The 22,646-nt window shown below is 33.9% G+C and overlaps 1 protein-coding gene across 2 annotated transcripts in view; it reads right to left on the minus strand.

Moving 5' to 3' along the window:
* Window positions 1-22,646, minus strand: part of LOC149426471 (estradiol 17-beta-dehydrogenase 11-like) — a 126,926-nt gene that overhangs the window by 73,179 nt on the left and 31,101 nt on the right. The gene's annotated exons all lie outside the window — the stretch shown is intronic.

The raw sequence follows: 22,646 nt of genomic DNA on the forward strand, positions 1-22,646 counted from the left end.
ATTTTTAATGATACAGTATTTCTAAGTCTAAAAAACACAAAGATGAGTTTTCTCATTCTGTCTACTGTGGAGTTTATTTGACTTTTCCATTTGATGTTATTATCGATAATTATTCCAAGATGTTCACAGCCTAAGCACCCAGATCAAGTTTCTGAAAGAATCGCTTGGGTACCTACTGGACTATAAGGGTATAATAGAGCTATGTATTCGATACATGCGATTATATTAATTAGCTAATTATTTAGATTCATTAATTGACAAACAGTTTGCGTTACATATTGGTATTTCGTTAACATTGATATCAGTAAATTTTTCTTTAGCATAGATTACAATTCCACTACTTTTATTTTTGTGATAATTTGTGACATATTGTTTGTAGTTTGGAATACTTGGAATATTTTTATGTATTGCATGCGAGTGTGCCTTGGATAGTATTAAAAAATCTGGTTGTGGACATAATGTTAAATACATAGGTATACCAGAAGTTCGTCCATGTTTCAAATTATACTCCTTATGTTTAAGTGCAAGATTGTTAGTAGATTTATTATATTGTTCTAGATTTTAGTGCATTCACTGTATGTTTCACATACGTATTCTTCTATATTTTGATTTTTTGTTGATTTCATTTGAGTTAAAGTTTTCATTGCATTTATGAAGGTGTGATAAAATATATAGTTATAATTCTATAAATATATTAATAATAATCCTCACAATTTGTGTTACGATATTCTTGCTAGATTTCAATTCATATCTTGAGGTTTTTATTTTATTCTATAAGATTTATTTTATATTCAGATAATATTCGGGAACTTATAAATTGTTTGTTTAATTGACAACAATATTTAATTTAAAATAAAATAATAACTTTGTAAACACCACTTTTATTTTTTATACTTTGTGCCGACCGGGTTTCGCTCCCAAAAAAAACGCTTTTTCTTTAAAAAAAAACAACAACGGACGCAATACTACCAACGTAATGCGTAAACGCATCACGATCGTCGTTATGCATTAAAAACTACGCAGGATGCTTCTTAGTTCTTAGTGTCAAGCGGCATCGTTGTAAATTAACCAAATGTTGCCAAATCTGATGATTTACTCAACCAAACGCTCAAATAATTTATAAAAATGTACTCGTGAATGGCCATGGGGACGCAGTACTATCGAAGTAATGCGTGGACGCAGCAAAATCGTCGTTATGCATTAAAAACCACGCAAGACGATTCTTAGTTCTGAGTATCAAGCGGCATCGTTGTAAATTAACCAAATGTTGCCAAATCTGATGATTTACTCAACCAAACGCTCAAATAATATTTAACAATGTACTCCGAATGGCCACGAGGACGCAGTACTATCGACGTAATGCGTAGACGCAGCAAGACCGTCGTTATGTATTCATAATAATATTTCAACGTGATCGGCCAGGGGGACGCAATACTATCAAAGTAATGCGTGGATGCAGCATAACCGTCGTTGTATATTCAAAATAATATCTACTCGTGATCGTTCACTGGGACGCAATACTATCGACGTGATGCATGGAAGCATCATGATTGTCATTATGAGTTAAAAATAGTATATTCTCATGAGCGGCTACGGGGACGCAGTACTATCGACGTAATGCGTGGACGCAGCACGACCGTCGTTATGTATATAAAATAATATCTACTCGTAATCGGTCTTGAGGACGCAATACTAACGATGTAATGCGTAGACGCAGCATGATCGTCGTTATGTATCGAAAATTATATTACTTCGTGGACGCGGCAAGATCGTAGAAATGAATAAAAACATACACTGCTCGATATATACATCGTGTAGCGAACCTGTCGGCAAAATGTCAAACGTTCAATATTCGTTTCCAGACATTCTGAGACATTTTTTGCTTCCACAAAAATTTTTGCCATACGATTCTACATGGGGTAAGCATCGTTCTGGCCAATTTTGAGGTCAAAACATTGTAGCGTCCGTATATCGGACGCTGTAAGTCGGTGGACGCTGCAATGCTATGGAGTTTTTAGGGGTCGGACGCAAAAAATGTAGCGGGATATATATATATATATATATATATATATATATGTGGGAAGCATAGAATGAGGACAGTTTTTCGAGCGCGCCCATACTTCGGGGACATTTGTATAGTTTGGGGACAGGCCCAAAGTATCTGTCCCCAAACTAACACTTTGCATTATATACGCAACGCATAGATTGAAGCCAATTTTAAAATTATGCAGAAGGCATGCTTTGAGCCATACATTACTAAAATATCCATAGATGCCACTATCGTATCGTTCTCAGATTTTTGAAATTTTCTATTGTGAATTTTCGAATTAGCAAAGGCTCGGTACCTATTTACCTAATTTATGTTTGTATTCTTTTTCGCTTGCTTTTGTCGGAGAATGTCGCATTTTTAAACCCGGTGTCCGCATTGTTGGTATTATTTTTTCTCATTAGATAATAATAAAATTAATATGCTCGTACATAATATGATGGTGTATTAAAAACTGATTTTAAAATAATCTAATAAAAATAATTACACATATTACGTTTGTGCAAACATTAAAAAAAAAGTTTTTTTTTTGGTTTTAGGCATTCCACCCTGAAAAGAGATCTTTGTGAAAAAAAAAATACTTCCATAATTTTTAATCATATTACAGATACCTGTATTTTCAAAATAAATTTATTTTCATACTTTGACAATGTGGGCTTCACTACCCGTACTGAGTTTTATACTTTTTATTTTTATAGTTTTTTTTTTCTAGGTACCTATTCAAAAGTATAAATGTATGTAAAATAATAATGAGAGGTACATACTTCCTACTCTCATGTTACGTGAATAATGCAATAATAATATAACTATAAAAAAAGAATTCAGAAATCGCGGGTTCAAATTACGGCGTGCAATTTGCATAATTTCACAATATTTATTTGTTGAAATAATACGTTAGTACCTACCTATATGGTATAGGTATTTGCGGCAAATTCAAGAATGGTAGATAGGTACTTTCAGTATCGCCATGTTACTTGAATAATGCAATATTTTAAATAACTACAAAATAGTTGTTAAATTTTTCGCCGTGGATATTGAGATTACGATCCTTGGCTACGAATTCGCAGGTCGCGGGTTCAAATTACGTTGTGCGCAAGTAAATTTTATCTGATAAATTTGTATAATTTCACAATATTTATTTGTTTAAATAATCCGTTAGTACCTACATGGTATATTTGCGGCAATTTCAAGAATGGTGGATAGGTACTTTCAGTATCGCCCTGTTACTTGAATAATGCAATATTTTTAATAACTAGAAAATAGTTAATAACTACAAATAACTACAAAATAGTTGTTCATTGTTTCGCCGTTGAGATTGAGATTACGATCCTTGGCTACGAATTCGGAGGTCGCGGGTTCAAATTACGTTGTGCACAAGTAAATTTTATTTGATGAATTTGTATAATTTCACAATATTTATTAGTTTTAAATAATTCGTTCGTACCTATATGGTATATTTGCGGCAAGTTTAAGAATGGTGGATAGGTACTTTCAGTATCGCTATGTTACGTGAATAATGCAATATTTTAAATAACTACAAAATAGTTGTTCATTGTTTCGCCGTTGAGATTGAGATTACGATCCTTGGCTATGAATTCGGAGGTCGCGGGTTCATATTACGTCGTGCGCAAGTAAATTTTATTTGATAAATTTCTATAATTTCACAATACTTATTAGTTTTAAATAATTCGTTCGTACCTATATGGTATATTTGCGGCAAGTTCAAGAATGGTAGATAGGTACTTTCAGTATCGCCATGTTACGTGAATAATGCAATATTTTAAATAACTACAAAATAGTTGTTAAATTTTTCGCCGTTGAGATTGAGATTACGATCCTTGGCTACGAATTCGCAGGTCGCGGGTTCAAATTACGTTGTGCGCAAGTAAATTTTATCTGATAAATTTGTATAATTTCACAATATTTATTTGTTTAAATAATACGTTAGTACCTACATGGTATATTTGCTGCAATTTCAAGAATGGTGGGTAGGTACTTTCAGTATCGCCCTGTTACTTGAATAATGCAATATTTTTAATAACTAGAAAATAGTTAATAACTACAAATAACTACAAAATAGTTGTTCATTGTTTCGCCGTTGAGATTGAGATTACGATCCTTGGCTATGAATTCGGAGGTCGCGGGTTCAAATTACGTCGTGCGCAAGTAAATTTTATTTGATAAATTTGTATAATTTCACAATATTTATTTGTTTAAATAATACGTTACTACCTATATGGTATATTTGCGGCAATTTCAAGAATGGTAGATAGGTACTTTCAGTATCGCCATGTTACGTAAAAAATGCAATATTTTAAATAACTACAAAATAGTTGTTAAATTTTTCGCCGTTGAGATTGAGATGACGATCCTTGACTACGAATTAGGAGGTCGCGGGTTCAAATTACGTTGTGCGCAAGTAAATTTTATCTGATAAATTTGTATAATTTCACAATATTTATTTGTTTAAATAATACGTTAGTACCTACATGGTATATTTGCGGCAAGTTCAAGAATGGTAGATAGGTACTTTCAGTATCGCCATGTTACGTGAATAATGCAATATTTTAAATAACTAGAAAATAGTTGTTCATTGTTTCGCCGTTGAGATTGAGATTACGATCCTTGGCTATGAATTCGGAGGTCGCGGGTTCAAATTACGGCGTGCGCAAGAAAAAAATATTTATTATTTTTTTGGTAAACTATCTTGTATATCTTATATCTTGCGTCATGTATCTTTTATCAGGAGATTTTTCAATGTGGATGAGTGTTTCAGGCGAATAATTATTGCTTGTAAAATAAAAAAAAAATATTTGATAAATAGGTGTAATTAACAGTTTATTAAGTTTACTTAATACATTGGTACCTATACTATAGTATATTTTCGGCATTTTCACTTTGCACTGGCACTTTCGGAACATTTGTAAATGTGTACTTTCACTGTCGCCAGACGGTTAGGAGCAGACACTTGAGTGATGGTAGTGGTGTTGATGTAATGGTAGATACTGCTACCCGGCTCAGAACATTAAAATCCTTTAAAGACCTCTTTAAAATCGAAAAACTTTTAATTTCATTAATTTTGTCTAAATAAATTGATTGCATTTTTCAGAAAACTTATTGTTCATAGATATGTACCTAGGTACCTAGGTAACTGGGCTAAATATTGGTCGGTTACAAGATTAATTTTAATTTAATTGAAAAACATCATAGGTAGGTGGTTAATAAGTTCAAAACTTAATTCATAACAAAGTTCTCAAACGATTAGCTACGAATTCACTCCGCGATCACGTGAACATATTAACACGTGTTACTGACGTGCTCCTGCCACCGCGCAGAAAAGAGACAGCTACCCAACAGTTTGTTCCGTAATTTGATTGAACCCTTTCCACATATTCTCGACCGGATATATCCCAGACAGCTATCGGATTACATTGAACAAATATATTTCTTTTAGGAAAGGGTTGTCACAACCAATGATAATTAAAATACATTTTTAATATTATTTTCAGTTAGTGGCCATATAAGATTATCGGTATTATCATTCTGTGAACCATCATTTCTATTTGTTGTATTTTACGGAAATCAACAGGAAATCAACAGTTTTAAAATGAAAATGTTATCCTTATCAAAACCGTAATAATTACTAGTGTTTAATTTTTTATCAAATCTTGTATTATAAAATTCTAAATAATGGCCGAGGCTCGCCAGAGCTTACCAATTTAATAAAAATTCCAATTCCATCAAGATCAACCCGCCAATCCAATTTATTCCATTTGCCCACATGTAGAACAAACATTAGAAAAAAATCCCAATTCCTGGAATATGTACGCAATATAACAAAAAAATTCACAGCATAGACATTTTTAAAAAAATCTTCAGAAATATCGAATAGAAGAAACGCGTACGATAAATTAATACGAAAGTATGAAATGTATCGGGAGCATCTTATATCCTTATCCTATATTCCTCTCCTTTTTCTATAACCAAACATTAATTTTAAGATATAATAAAACTCCATCTCCAAACCAATATTAGCATAAGAAACTTTTTTGGCTTGACTGCAATTCACTTGTGTGAATGGATTGCAGTCGTATTGTAGGTATTTATCTCTGTATTATATATTATGTATACTGTAAGCTGTTTGTTTCTTACAAATAAATACATATTAATTCCTTATCTCACTTATTTAAGTATCGAATAAAATAGTTAATATTTATTCAGTTGTTAGTTTTGAAGAGGTTTTAATTAGGACGTTTACACAGTAATTAACTAGGTTTGAACAGCTAGGATTCGATTGTATTCTCTTGACACTCTATTCTCCATTAATCCGTGCAATATGCCTAATCCATATAAAGCGTCCACTTCTTTATCGTGTTCATTATAATAACTTTAGTCTTGCTTGGTGACCAGATATAAATACCTAGTCAGGAACCTTTACCGCTCCATTTCCTTCTCCTCGTACCTACAGTACCTAGTACGAGTAATCGTTCGTTTCGGGACACCGACTGGATTCTGATTTGGTAGGTACCTAGATAAACAAAATACACCAGAGATTTTTCCGAAAGGCGAAATAGCGAACCTAATTGTATTGTAAGAACTGTGGTAGGTATGCGGTCTATCTTCTTTGATCTTACGAATTCGAATCAATTTACAGAATGCAACATAATTATATTCCTACCTACTTTGTACATATCTTTTCATAAATTATCGTAAAGTCCAAGTAAGTAGTGACCTAGGTAGGTACCTGCCTACCGAAGTCTAAAACATCAAGATTTGATTTAACTATCGATATCAAGCATGAAACTAAATTGTTTGTTTTGTGTATCCCTTGCCGCTGTATCTTTCTTGCGGCGTGATACATTTTTAGCTATCATTGGTTAGTGGTGTTATGTCACACTATCGCGTAGGGATATATAATAGTGCTATTCCATGTGAGTTCGATTTATATGCACCACTTCAAAATTTTCAACACTCCTGATGGAGAAAATTAATAATGTTTGTGGTAAGGTTTGGTCGAGGGGTAAGGCTCTCAACTAGCAATCCGGAGTTGCGAGTAAATTTTATTCAATTAATTTGTCTTATTTCACAATCAATTCATTTAAATAATCTGTTGTGCACTTGCGGCGCATCGCATAGTGAAAGGCGCTCTGAGTAAAACCACCGCTCAAAATTGAAACGTTGCTTTAAATAGTTTTAGCTATATTTAGTAACAAGATCTGAATAGCCAGTTATTTTTTTTTAAGTTTTCTTGAGTAACTGTTTTTTACCTTCCATACAAATTAAATTGGTGTGGCATGGAGTTATCAAAATCACAAATAGTTATCACAAATAAATATATTTTCTTTTAAGCTATAATATAATAAAGCATTGTATTGGGTTTTGGACATTTTGAAGTCCGTTTCTACATTAAAAAATATATTATGTTGCCCTACGAAAAGTTCCGGTTTCGGAATTCGGTTTTGTTACCGAAATATACGAACATTCTTATAATATCATATCGATTGTAACATTTCGATATTTATGATATTGTGATATTTCTACAAACCATAAAAAGTGTTTTAAGGGGCGCCCACATACTTGTCTCGGCTCGGCAAGCGTCCGCAAGCGTTTGGCTTGGCTTGAATAGGCTTGCGATAGCTTGCTGCCGATCAGGCCGAGGTCCGGTTGGTATTCTGTCCACAAGGTGCGGCAAGCGTTTCTAACTTGCGCCTTGTATATGGCAATTAACCCTGAGAAGAGTACAACTCCGAGCTGTTTATAGTAAATATCGTAAAAATGTATAACTGGACAAACGATAATCATTTTTTTAAAATTATATCAAGCAGGGTCCTATGTATGGATTTATTAATTTAAAAACATATATAATTAATTCAAGTAAATTAGTTAATTTTTATATGAAAAGGAACAAGTCACAGAAAAATAAATAAAGTAACGGTTGAAACTGGGTCTCTCGTATATCCGGGACGAATGCATTATACCACTCTTTTTGTGTGTGAATACCGCACAAGAGTCTCAACAGCTCCAAGCCATCTGGAGTCAGTGAGACTATGGCATCCCCAATTGGGGTATGTTGTGATGCTGGAGGTAGTGGAGGAGGGGAAGTAAATGGGGAAGAGGAAGGTAGGGAAGTACATAGCTATTTAGATCTGATCACTAATCACGGCTACAGCCATTTCAAGCAACTTTTCTGCTAGCGAGAGCACTTATTTTTAAGTTGTTTCTGACGATTTCAAATTTCAAAATTAACATAATTATCTTCAACTATTTTTTCCCATAGTTTTGGCAGCAATCTTTTTACATTATTTTCAAATTTCTTCTCAAATTATCAATAAAATTAATTTGTCTTTTTTTTGGGCAATTTCTTCGTTTAGCTTTTAAATAGAAATAGGAAAAATGACATCTGTCACAGCTGATGTAGTTGCCTCGACGTCCGCCAAGAGCGTAGATGCCAACGTTTGGCTTGCCTACGCTTACCTAGGCTTGCGTTGCCACAAGTGTCAAGTGGCAAGTGTCTGGGCGTAGCATTCACTTTTCGTCGGGACAGTTTTTTTTCGAGCTTGTTGCCGTGAATTCAAGGTAAAATACTTTATTATTTTAGGTGATTTTTAAATTACTAAGAAAGCGGTGTAAGTGGTGTAAACAAAGTGATTTGTTTTTATTTAATTTGTTATTATTATTAGAAGTGAGTGCATATAATAAAGGCTTCGCATTTATCGTTCTCGATGGTAGTCAACGCGCATGGACTTGGCACGCGTGAATCGAATGTTACCTACAGGCTGTTTCAAAGTTCGTTCGTCGCTCAACAATATTAAAATATTTAGGTACTACTATTTCGGATTTCTTTCGGAAACTGCTTCCTTGAACCCATTATTAGAACCATTTAGCGCCCTTGAGGTGATCTTTCACAAAAACGGCGCTCTACAAATTATCCAATTATTATTATTTTTTTTATTTGCCTGTGATTAATTAAGATCGTTAATTAAGCTAGTGTGTGTCGGAGTAATGTAAGCTGAATCGATAAATACTGAAAGCATGTCTTCCGTTCGATGTTTCCTGCTTTAATTAAGACAGTTACTATTGGCAAACTGCGTTAATTGTATCATTTTGTGGAACAATAAAAGAAATCAGTTTTAATCGAATACTAAATGTTGTTTTATTAATTTAAAACCAGGAATATTTCTGTGTCATTTATGAAAATGAGATGTAGTATATGCAGTTCTATTATAAAAGGTAAACAAAGTGTTTTTATTTTATTTAATGGTGTTACTAAGGTTAGGTAAAGAGATGCAACTCGGTAAAAAAACTTAAGTATTTAGAAAATAAAATTGGTATATTCATCAAAATTAAAAAGTAATTATGGGAATAGAGGTAAAATCTTTTTTGTTATTTGTTTTTGGGGTGTTATGCCGTGTTGCGCTAACTCATTCTTTAGCCAACGTTTCGGACAGCATTGCAGTGTCCATCATCAGGGCAGAACCAAGAATCAAGGGCAATAAATAACACATCTGCCCTGATGATGGACACTACAATGCTGTCCGAAACGTTGGCTAAAGAAGGAGTTAGCGCAACACGGCATAACACCCCAAAAGCAAATAACAAAAATACTTTTGGCCGTGAAAATCTTAAATCATATTTGAGGTATAATCTGATTACTATAACATGACGGCCACTTTTGTCTAAATATTGACGTAAATAAACTAACGTGAAGTTGACAACACGCCGAAAATGTTAAATGCTAATGAGTATTGCCACGCTAAAAAAATCGTCACCAATATAATTCATCAAATATTCTTGTAAAAAATTTACAATCCGGCAGGATCAGTCCCCTCCCCAGAATAGCTAGTACGATGTTGAAGCGTCGTTTTAGGGAATATTTATGAGTAGGGCCGTAGATATATTTATTTTCAAATGTATTGACTTAATATTTAATAAACGTAATAAGTGTGCAAGGACATTTTGAGAAATAAAGGAAGTGAGAAATTAACTTTATATCTCCTAATGGAGAATTGTGATAAAAATTATTCATCTAAATGTTACAGATTTAAAATTAAATGTGTTTTTGTTGCTGAAGGTAAATGCTTAATTTTTTTTCTGAATGTTTAGTCGAATTACACATTTTTTGTCGAAATCATAAAAATATATATTTTCAATTCATAAACGTTTCCACTTCTTTAGTAAATCCTTTTTTAGTTTGCGAAGGATTACCACGCACAAGTTTCATCATGAAAAAGATTTACGCAAAAAAATTACTTTGCGAACTCCATATATTATACTTTTGCATCAAATATGCACTCACTCATTCAAGGCTTCAGCCAATAGTGTTATACGAAAGAACTCACACAATCACAGACCAAGTTTTACTCCCCACACGATGCAATCTCTGAGAACAGGAATTGCGTAGAAAATTAGTGCGAGAAGCAACTACATTAAATGGAGCATAGGGTCTAGTATTGTATTTATTGGGTACGTACTAGGTCAGGGCTGCCTGACCAGATCTGAATAGCCAGGTACTTTCCTCTTCCCCATATCCTTCCCATCCCCACTACCTTCAGCCGCAGAACATAACCCAATTGTGGACGCCATAGCCTCACTGGCTCCAGATGGCTGGGAGTTGAGACTCTTGTGCGGCATTCAAATATCAACTGAAAACAATACAAATAACTCCTCGATTAATATTTTTTTTATGTGAATACATCACAAGAGTCCCGAGTGCTCCCAACCGCCTGGAGCCAGTGAGACTATGGCATCCCAAATAATTGGGGTATGTTTTTATATACATATATGTGACACCTCACAAGAGCGTCCCTGCCTGTGCAGTGTACCGACAGGGGAACTATGTCACCACCCGGTTGGGCGGTGTTGTGAGGCGGATTAAGGTAGGGGCTGTAGGAAGGGATTTATTAATGCGGGCCTTGAAGAGGCTCGGGTTATAGGAGGGAGGAAAAACAGATGCCGGTAGCTCAAAATTGCTCGATGATAAGCTAAAAGTATTGGAGAGAGGAAGGAGATGTGGAAGAGAAAGGTGGGGAAGTACCTGGTCACCAAACACGGCTAAAGCCATTTCAATCAAATTTTCAATTCTGGATGATGGTATTACACCAGGGCAATACTGAGAGTACCCTCCAATCTGGAACGTATCGCAAATATACCTTATATTATTTTTAAAGATAAATTGTGAAATAATACAATGCCATATCTGCTTTGTTTCTATTATCTATGGGTAAAACCATGTAGGTGCCTACCTAACACAAAAATTTAAATTTGTAACGGAATAAGGAAGATAGGCCATTAATCTTTGTTAGTTTGTGTGTAGTGTCGCCAACATCATTTAACCTAACAATGCCCTGCATCTACACTCCTACATAGTCACCAAACGTACAACCCGTGCAGTATGGTCTAAGCTCGATGGCAGTTGGCAAACTTCCATGCCATATCCGCTTTGTTTCTATTATCTATGGGTAAAACCATCTAGGTACCTACCTAACACATAAGTTAAAATGTGTACCGGAACAGGGAAGATAGGCCATTAATTGTTTTTAGTTTATGTGTAGTGTCGCCAACATCATATAACCTTACAATGCCCTGCATCTACACTCCTACATAGTCACCAAACGTACAACCCGTGCAGTATGGTCTAAGCTCGATGACAGTTGGCAAACTTCCATGCCATATCCGCTTTGTTTCTATTATCTATGGGTAAAACCATCTAGGTACCTACCTAACACATAAGTTAAAATGTGTACCGGAACAGGGAAGATAGGCCATTAATTGTTTTCAGTTTGTGTGTAGTGTCGCCAACATCATATAACCTTACAATGCCCTGCATCTACACTCCTACATAGTCACCAAATGTACAACCCGTGCAGTATGGTCTAAGCTCGATGATAGTTGGCAAGCTTCCATGCCATATCTGCTTTGTTTCTATTATCTATGGGTAAAGCCATGTAGGCACCTACCTAACACATAAGTTAAAATGTGTAACGGAACAGGGAAGATAGGCCATTAATCGTTGATAGTTTGTGTGTAGTGTCGCCAACATCATATAACCTAACAATGCCCTGCATCTACACTCCTACATAGTCACCAAACGTACAACCCGTGCAGTATGGTCTAAGCTCGATGACAGTTGGCACGCTTCCATGCCATATCCGCTTTGTTTCTATTATCTATGGGTAAAAGTTTGTTGGTACCTACAAAAAAGCTAAAATTAACAATAAGTATTAAAAATGTTTTTTTTCGAGATGGATGAAATTTTTCACTCTTACCTTTCGAAAAACTCAACGAAAAAGTTTCATAAAGGATTTGACTTGAAGACGAAACATTACTTTATCATAATGTACCAAATTCACAGCGCGTAAATATCTACATATTTGATATTATTATTTGTGCCATCTGGCGTCAAAAATATTAATAATTACACATTATTCCAATGGAAGTTTCCTACTTACCATAGGTCGAAAGTATGCTTTATGTACACGAAACACCTCTCTGTGAAAAGCATTGTTTGAGACCACGACGGGAAATTATATATAACGCATACATTGAGGACTGTCTTCAAACTATCGTCTGTACAGAATAAAAATATGTCTTCAAAGTATGCTCTAGATGTATGTATCGATATATATATTAAACGGTACATCATAGACGTATATAGCTGTGAGGGGGTAGTTTTTAAGGGTTGATTAAACAAAATGGCATTAAAAAAAAAGTGTATATAATGTGGCTCAAAGTATGCTTTATACAAATATATATATATATATATCTATTTTAAATAACGTAACATACTTCGTATGCAACAAGCATGATTTGAAAATTGATCTTTGGGAAATCGAGAGTTGAATTTTATATTTTTTAGATTTATGTCAAAAATACAATGGATTATAGATTTCTTCCTTGTTTTAAGAAATGAACAGAACTAACAGAACAGTATTATATAAAACAAAACCATAATATTATAATATAAACAAGATGACAGGATGTAAAAAAACCAACTAAATTCATAGAAATAATTATATAAACAACAATAGAAAATTTACTCACGATGTCAGAAAAAACACTGGACTTTATTCAGCTCATAATTGAAAATGTTCAAGCAAGAATTTTGTTTACAGTTTGTTTTGCATTAATCCACTTTACATATAAAAGAAGAGCGTCTGGATCGCGCAGTTACATTAAATTGAATCTTATTTAGCAACTCCAACATATTTATTGAATGAGTATTTTTATTTATTTATTTATTTATTTATTTATTGTTTATTTGCAAAAACAGTATGAACCAGAACATTGCAATATCGATAATTAACATTTACAAAAAAGTGAATAACAAATAGGTACATTTACAAGTGGGACAAAGAAAAAAGTTTCAAATTTAGATTTACAATTTTAAGTATTGAATAATAATATTTCACGTTTAAATACGTTGTAGGACATGTGGAAAATATCCACATTTCCTGCGAGTATAATCAAGAAATCTATAATTGTGTTTTTAGTCCGGTACACTGAGAAAACTAACTGATATAAAATATTGCTCATTAATTAAAAATCTCATCAAATTATTCGTATTCCTGTAAAAAAAACGGGACTGCAGGCGTTTAAAGAATGAATTGACAGGTTTCCTTAAAAAAATTTCGATATTAGGATGTCGCGATACGTGTTCCTAAAATTATAATATTGTCGTATTTCGTCATATTTATCACGAAAAGCACAGCTCTATGAACACGTGTTCTGATATATTCTGAATAGACTAATTTTTTTTTTAGGAAATCGATTGCAATCACGTTTTTAAAAGGATTTAAATTAATCAGCCGTACCGTCATTTTTCTCACTGTAGATGTAAATATTTAATGTGTAACAATATAAACCATTGATTTTCATAAAATATTACTGAACCTACATCTTTTGTTTCCTTTGAACTCCTTTGAACAACATTCTATGATATGTAACTCCATACCTGTATTATAGTACCTACTTATATACTTCGTACTCATTTTACTATGATATATATTTAATTATTACGCTTATTATTCTCTTTTGTACAACTTCCTATAATAATGTTTGCATTTAAAAGCCTGTTAATAAATAAATAAAATATAAAATAATAAACTCGGAAAAACGATTAACTTATGTCATGCCATTTTTCTCTCCTGTCTCCGATGACCTATCATTTTCCTCACGGCTAAATGTTCGCAGCGCGTGGTGACTGAAAACCAGTTGCTGTACTTGCGCATTTCAATAGTGAATCGCTCTACTTAGCTCGGTATTGACTGTATAAAGTAACAACGTCGGCATGCCGTTTCCCTAACGAAAGTACAAGTATTTAATTTACGGTAGAGCGAAGCGGAGACACGGTGCTAGGCAGCAGGCAGTAAGTTAGCGGACGGTAGCCACCAGTCGGCACTCAGTCAGTGGGTCACCGTGCTGCCGTTTTAGATGCAATCAGCTGTTGCAAAGATACTGTCCATAATACCCAAGTTTTGTATGTACATGCAATCAGTAACATCGATAGGATAGATACTGTCCATTGTAGGATTGGATCAACGTGGTGAATTACATTGTGAGGCTCTGGGATGAATACATACTGTCCATTGAAGGATTGGATATACGTGGTAAGTGAGATTGTGGGAAGGAAGATACTGTCCATTAAGGGATTGGATAAATGTGGTGAGTGACATTGTGAGGCTATGGGATGAATGGATACTGTTCATTTAAGGTTTGGGTACACGTGGTAAGCGACATTGTGAGCTTGGGGTAAGGATATATACTGTCCATTGAAGGATTGGATATACGTGGTAAGTGACATTGTGAGGCTATGGGATGAATGGATACTGTTCATTTAAGGTTTGGGTACACGTGGTAAGCGACATTGTGAGCTTGGGGTAAGGATATATACTGTCCATTGAAGGATTGGATATACGTGGTAAGTGACATTGTGAGGTTGTGGGAATAATATAGTTCATTGAAATATTAGGTACACGTGGTGAGTGGCATTGTTAGAAGCATAGATAATGTTCTTTGAAGGATTGGATACACGGGGTAAGTGGCATTGTGAGAAGTATAGATACAATTCTTTGAAGGATAGGGTACACGGGGTAACTGACATTGTGGGTTTGTGGGTTTGTGGGAAGAATAAATACCGTTCATTGAAGGATTGGGTACACGTGGTAAGAGACATCGATAGGTTATTGGAAGTATAGATACTCTTCATTGAATGATTGGGTATACTTGGTATTGTGAATACGTGGTAATGATATTATTGAAGTATTTTAAATACGTGACAAGTTATTATTACTGGCAAACAAGCGTTAAGTTCATTGATGGTTTGAGTGTTATATAAGTATTATTACGTTTATAATACTTAAACTTTCTGGATACGGGAGACCGTCACATATCCACAATAATTAACGTTAGTTAATTTTTATTTAGCTATTTTGCATTTTGTGTTTTCTAAACTTCTTCTTTCATTAAATTTTTGTGTTAGTTTAATGTTATTTATTTTTTGATTAACGCCCTTTTTCGAGGCTTTTACATGTGAATATTAAGAAATTTACATTATATACTGTCCATAACTGAATTGCTTCATTAACAACATTTTATATTTGTTTTATAGATTAATTGAAGATGTCCACTGACTTGGTATAATTGTTTCCTTCCATTTGTATTCTGGACAAAGAGGAATACATATGGTAGTTAGTCACAGAATTTCTGCACTGAAATAAATCCTGACTTCTAGTATTACGTTGTGGAATCCGAAAGATTATCAATTCTTGCAATACCGGACTATCAACTGAATCATTTAGAATTTTATATAGAAATACCAAGTCAGTGAAAATTCTTCTATCTGAAAATTTAAGCATATTCATACAATTTAACAGAGTGTTGTAGTTCAACATAATTGCTGGAATACCCAAGTTTTAAATTTATAAAACGTAAGAATTTTTTTGTATACTTTCAACAGCTTCAACATGTATATTATAATGTGGGTTCCAGACACGAGAATTGTACTCAAGTTTGTGATGTTTTGAATATCCACATAAATAAACGATAAATAATAAACGAACGTGCTCTAAAAATTTTTTGTCTAGACTAGCAACATGGGATAGATTATAGGCCTTAAGTAAACACATTCCCACACAAAGGGATAAAATACGGGCAGTCAGTTCTTGAACGTGGATACGTTGACAGCTCCGAGAAATCAATACAAATCAGAAGTGTTGTGTGAGACTACAGTTAATTAGTGAATTCAGATGGTGTTAGAAAGCTTTGTTGGTTTTTGAATTAAAGGGAAATATTATTGAACCGGTGTTTGTGTGAAGTGAAAGTGGTTCGACTCAGTGAGAATACAATTAATAATAATGACAATAATAATAATTGGATAATTTGTAGAGCGCCGTTTTGTGAAAAATCACCCCAGGGGCGCTAAGGGTTGGGCGATCGCGATTATAATATAAAATGTGTTAAATTAAACGTGATTTCGTAAATGTGTAGTTCAAACTAAATTACTTGTCTTAAAAACATGAAAATAATAATAATAATGATTTCGTTTTAAAACAGAGTGACCGTATATAAAGGCAGCAAGTTTTTAATCGGTCTAGGGAGGAATTGATTTGGCGAGATCTATCCACGGAGACCGAAAACCAGAGGATAAAACAAATTATAAACTCGGGTTTGAATCCCAACAGAGATTAGGGAGGTACAATTGTATTTACAGAATTATTTAATTACCCTTTTATATGCGTAGGGAGGGGACCAAAATTGAACAGATTGCAAGGATTTCGCTAAAATGAGGAAAGAGGCCGATAGGGAGGAGATCGAAAATTAAACTGATTTAGCTATATAGTGTAACCAGGTAAGCTTCACGCTGAGAATGAGAGATGACTAACTGGGTGAGTTTTTTTATATTATTTATTAAATTTCAGAGGACCCTTTTAAAAGACGGATACAACCGAGGTACAGGAACTAAGTTTACGACACCTGCCGCCCAAATAATGTTATCATTAAAAGGGATGTGCTAGGCGAACTGTCAATCAGCTGTGAGCGAGAGACGAGTCAACGACCTTTTCATATGTAGACCGATAACTTTTGTTCTAGGGGAACGCCTTGGACCGAGGGTCATAATATCGAGAATTTACCTACCTGCCGATCTGTTATTCTTTTAAAACATTACGAATCAAATCATGACGTTGTCCCTGCGGTAGGTATTGAATCGCCGACGAAACATAAAATACCTATTACAAATTAGGCCAACCAATATAAATTTGCAGTATAAAAATACCTATCTACAGGGTACCTACCACAACACTGGCGTACAATTGAAACAGCGAAAACTATGAGGCCGAGAGGCGCGGTGTACAGTCAGTCAAAGGGGAAGTTTTGCTTGCGTATGACCGCCCGAATTGAAAGCGATCGGATGCAACCAGATAAAACAGAATGAATACTTTTCTTCTGTTATTTGACTTTCTAATTTAATACTTTTCATATATTGTTTGACTTTCTAAGTTACGAATTGGGATGCACAAAAACAAATCTAGTGTCAAAAGAGGGAGATGGTAATCTCCGAAATAAAACTACCAACCGAATAACTTTTCTCAACAGGTACCTTTCGAGAGGTAGGCAGCCTCTTTAAATTAAATGCAAAAATCAAACCAATTATCCGTTTATACCTTACCTGAGAGGATAGGTATTCAGTAAAAGTTACCCATACCTAATACACGAGGGTGCTAGTAACCTCATAAAATAAATACTGGAACCAAATATTAAAATACAGACAGTCCTCTTCCTAAATTTGGCATTTCGAGTAGACCTTACATATATCTCACATGATAATTGGCTGAATGGGTAGGCACACAACCTATCGCTAAAGGCAGGCTAAATGTCGACAAGATCGTCGTGTGTTATCTATGTTATTGACCTAGAAAGGGATGTAAATCCCCGACGACGAGGGAGTTACAACGTTTTCTAGAGGTGGCACGTAACTTAGGACCTTACGTGTCACATTTTCGCGACTAGATTCGTGACAAGGGATGTCATGGTTTTCCCCTTCTACGCTCAGTAAAGTAGATTTTCCTGGAGGTGTTTGAGGTTGGGGCAATTCTGAAATTGGTGATGAGACCTGGTTTTCTTTATTCTGGCGTGACGGTTGCCGATTTGGAACAAGGGGAGACCCGGCCGGTTGTGATATCCAGACACGCAAATATCGATCGCCTTGCTCAAATTATCATCCATCGGTTTTGTTTGGTAAAGAGGAGGAGCCAATCTTAACTTGAAAAAATTTCATTTCCTTTCCTCTCCTTCCCCTCCCAAAATATATACATGGATGGCGCCGACAACTAACACCATAAATTTATCGTATGTATATCACATATATAAAATCTAACACTTTATTATATTCACATTACCCTACGATAGATAGAATCACGTAGCTAGTTGGGGGAGCAGGCGACTTAGAAGATAAGGTTTATAAAATGGCTTTAAAACACAGCGGTAATGGATTCAACTCACTCTATCTCAAAAGAACCAAGGGATACCACACATACATAGATAACTAGGTTTCTAAACCGAGAAACAAAAAACCAACACAACGTTCGGTGAAGCCTTTTTATACTGAACCGTCACGTGAAATGAGTACGTTCAAGGTCGTACGTCACGTAGACAAACTAGGATGTACACACTTGAAGGGGTGTGTAATAAAGAAAGACGGCAGGGAGGACCTTCCTACCCCGGATATATATATAACCAAAGCCTTATGGAAAAGTTACCCACGGGACTTAAGGAAAATTGATCGTAGAAAGAAGAGAAGAAAAAGTTTGAAGTAAAAAGGGTAGATCATTACAAGTTGACTTCTTAAATAGGCCTCAATGGTTATTTTTGTATATTTGTCATTATTATAACTTATGAAACGTATTGCATTTCACTACCCCTGCAGGTAATTGAATAAATTATTATTATGATTTTAAGGCAAATCATTGCTGGTATGTGCTTGAAGGTTTGGCGTGAAGAAACATGTAGTATGTAAGTTTGTACAGATGCAGATGCCATTGAAGATAATTATTGTTTGCTTGCAATTTTATTATTATTATCAAGTTGCAACCTGAGTATTGATACCTACCAAACTGGTTTTGCTATTTGATGAAGACACCTTTTTTTTTTTTTTTTTTTTTATAGTGAATACCTCACAAGAGTCCCAACTGCTGCCGTCTGGAGCCAGTGAGACTATGGCATCCCCAATTGGGGGATGTTGTGAGGCTGAAGGTAAGTGGGGAAGGGAAAGAGGAAGGTGGGGAAGTACCTGGCTATTCAGATCTAGTCACTAAACACGGCTAAAGCCATTTGGAGCAACGTTTCAATTCTGAATGGTGGTCTTACACCAGGGCGATACTGGGAGTATCTTCCACTCTGGAACGTGCCGCAAATATACTATATATTATATATTATTTTAATTAATTAATTGTGAAATAACACAAATTAATCAAATAAAATTTATTTGCGCACGCCGGGTTCGAACCCGCGACCTTCGGAATGGCAGTCCAATGCGTTACCACTGGACTATGCCGGCCGTCAAAGACTTGACTAGACTTAGACAGGTAATAATACCCCCATTGACTGAGAAATTAATTAAAATCTTACGTAAAACTGGTGGATTAAATTCGAGATTGTCATATCCAATCCGGTCATGAATAAAATGCTGTGTTAAAGTGAACATTAAAAATGGTGTAATAATTTGATAGCTAGCTTGGTAGCTAGAAAACTAAAAATATTGAAAATTTATTAAAAATCTCTTAAAATTATTCGTATTCCTATTAAAAACGGGATTGCATGCCCTTACCTAATGAAACTATAGGATTCATGTTGAACTTTAACAGCCGCACTAAAGAAAAACCACTTCACATTCGTTAAATGGTTTTTTGTTACAAATTGTGCACTGTTTATTTAGAATTATCACCAATAAAACTTTTCGCAACATTGCAAATTTTCGGACCTATGCGAAGGCGCTACTTAGCGCGATGTTTGCGCGCATGCGCGCCATGCAAGTCAGTTTCCCCACGAATGTCTGTGTTGGTTATTAAAATATGTGTGATTAAAATCATATTTTCAATAATCATTTCTATTCTAATGAGCAATTTAATATTATAATTTAATACATTAACTATAATTTGTGTTATTTTTGTCAGTTTTGATCCATTAATATTTTGTGAATAATATAGTTTCATCTTATCGGAAAAACCGAGGTTATTTCCTACTTATTATTTTTTATTTGACATTTACCGCGTGAATTTAATAATATTTTTATAAATATGATATTTTTTAATAACACATATGTCTTATTCATCTGTAGATAAATACAAAGTTTAAAAAAATCTATGTTTATGTTAATGACAAAATGTCTGATTTTTGGGTTATTTTCTGGGAATTGTTATTACAATATTTAATAATTTTCAATTCCATGAACGAGATAAAAAGTGAAGTGATCTTGCAAAATCTTAAGTAAAAGGACTGGGTTCATTGAATTTTGAATTCTCTGATACATTTCGATGTTTTGATTAAAATTTTTGTAATTTTTTTTTTCAACTTTTTCGTGTTTGAAATTAAAATATTGCAATTTTTAATCATCATTATGTATATATCAAATAGAAATTAATCTAGTTTCTAAAATAGTATTTGTTTTTAAGTCATTTTTAAAATAAAGAAAAATATATAACCTTTAATATACCTTGGAATTATTATTATTTCAAGTTTATATAAAAGATACAACAACCTTTGAGTGGATAAGCAATGAATATATCTTTCCATGAACTATTTCATGTCAGTTTCTATTAGTAAGATTTTCACATAGACGGTCGTTTATCAATTGAATAAAGACCGTTAGTAAAAAATCATAATATTTTCGCATTTCGTCATAGGGCAAGGTTATTAACACGTCTTCAGATTTATTCGGAAAGTAGGTACTAAAATGTTATTGGGAAGCGGCCTGCTGTTTTTAACAGAATTTTAATGAACCAGCAATAGTCATTTTTCTCCGTGGAGTGGCGATCATCGGCGATACAGTTTCTGAAATAATTATTAAAAATAATAATTATAAATAATATTTATTACTAGCTAGAAAAATACTGTAGGACTTGTTCACTGTTCTAACAGGGCATCATAAAACGGTATGTGTCGTATTTTACGATTACAGACATTTTGACTCAATTTTTTTTCAATTTTCAAGATAACCTTCTCGGACATAAATAAACTACTTTAAAACAACTTATCATCACAATAGAAACAATTTGCTGTACTTTTAAGGCTCTGGGAATTTTTGACTCCCATTGTGAATGGGGTTTCATTAAACGCTTGGAAACCTTCCTAGACACAAACTTCAATTGACGATATTATTAAATAATTTATTTCGATGGCTTCACCTAAAATATTACAGTTCATCTAGTAAAAATGATTTCGCATGGACATTAACAAAATAAAACACTGATAATCAATACCTAGAAATATTTCTATCTTTTATGTGTGAGAATTCGTTATAATCTAGATTATCTTTGTGGCAGCTCAGGGCTGAGGTACCATTTACGTCAGAACAAAAGTGGCACATTGAATTCCGAATTTCTACCGATTTATATCGTATTTTTCTTGAAAACTTTTAGTTTTAATCCCCTATAAATATATAAATATGTTGCTTTGAAGATAATATCTATGCATTTGTAGAGCTGAAACGGTAATTATATGAAATTCCCTCCATGGAAAAGAAGGCAAAGTATGCTCCGAAAATTATTGAAAAAACACATTTCTTCTGTTGTTTGACACGTTATAGGTATGAAAAAATCACAGTGTATCTTTTTTTTTGGTACAATATTTTTTACATTTCAGAGTTATCCAGTAATGTTGGCCTCACTGGGTGGCTTAACCGTGCTGAGGCCTTTATTTTATAATATGAAAATACAATGCACACAATACATTTAAAGAGAAAATAATACATTTAAAATATAATCTTGTGTGTTTGTGAGTGATATGTGTTTTATATTGGTTTTGTGTGTTACGTGTAGGTTTTTTTATGTTATGTTTTAAAATTTTGGTAATATTGTCTTCTTTGTTCTTTAATCCACTTTGTTTCTGAATTTATTTTAGTTTTCCTCAATTTTATTTTTAAGTGTTAGACTGTTGAATGCTTTTATATAGCATGGCATTGATAGTGTCTTTGTCCAAAGCTTGTATTTACTGTCGGAGTTTTTATGTTTTCTTTTGTACACTTGTCTAACTGGTCTGTTAGTGATATTTTGAGTATGTTGATATTTGTTTTTTTTTGTCAAAAATGTAATTTAGTAGTTTATATTTATATTTTATAGTTTACTTTAAATGCAACATAGGAATTTGTCGTGCGATTTTCGCTCTATTTTAATCAAGTCATTTTTTATTAAATATTATTATTATCGTTTATTAATAATATCGCGCTCCATCTAACATTCGTGTTTTCATATCACCGTTTAAAATGATCTTCTTCTTTTTGAACGCTTATTACGGAGCCTTAAGATACGTGGAGAAATTGCATTTCTGCTTTCCACCGGGGCAAAGGTTGATGGTTGGATAGAAAGTTTATTATTTATTGAACGGATGC

The sequence above is a fragment of the Hesperophylax consimilis genome, chromosome 1 (genome assembly GCF_061612785.1).
Source record: "Hesperophylax consimilis isolate HC1 chromosome 1, BYU_Hcon_1.0, whole genome shotgun sequence".
NCBI classification, from domain to species: domain Eukaryota; kingdom Metazoa; phylum Arthropoda; class Insecta; order Trichoptera; family Limnephilidae; genus Hesperophylax; species Hesperophylax consimilis.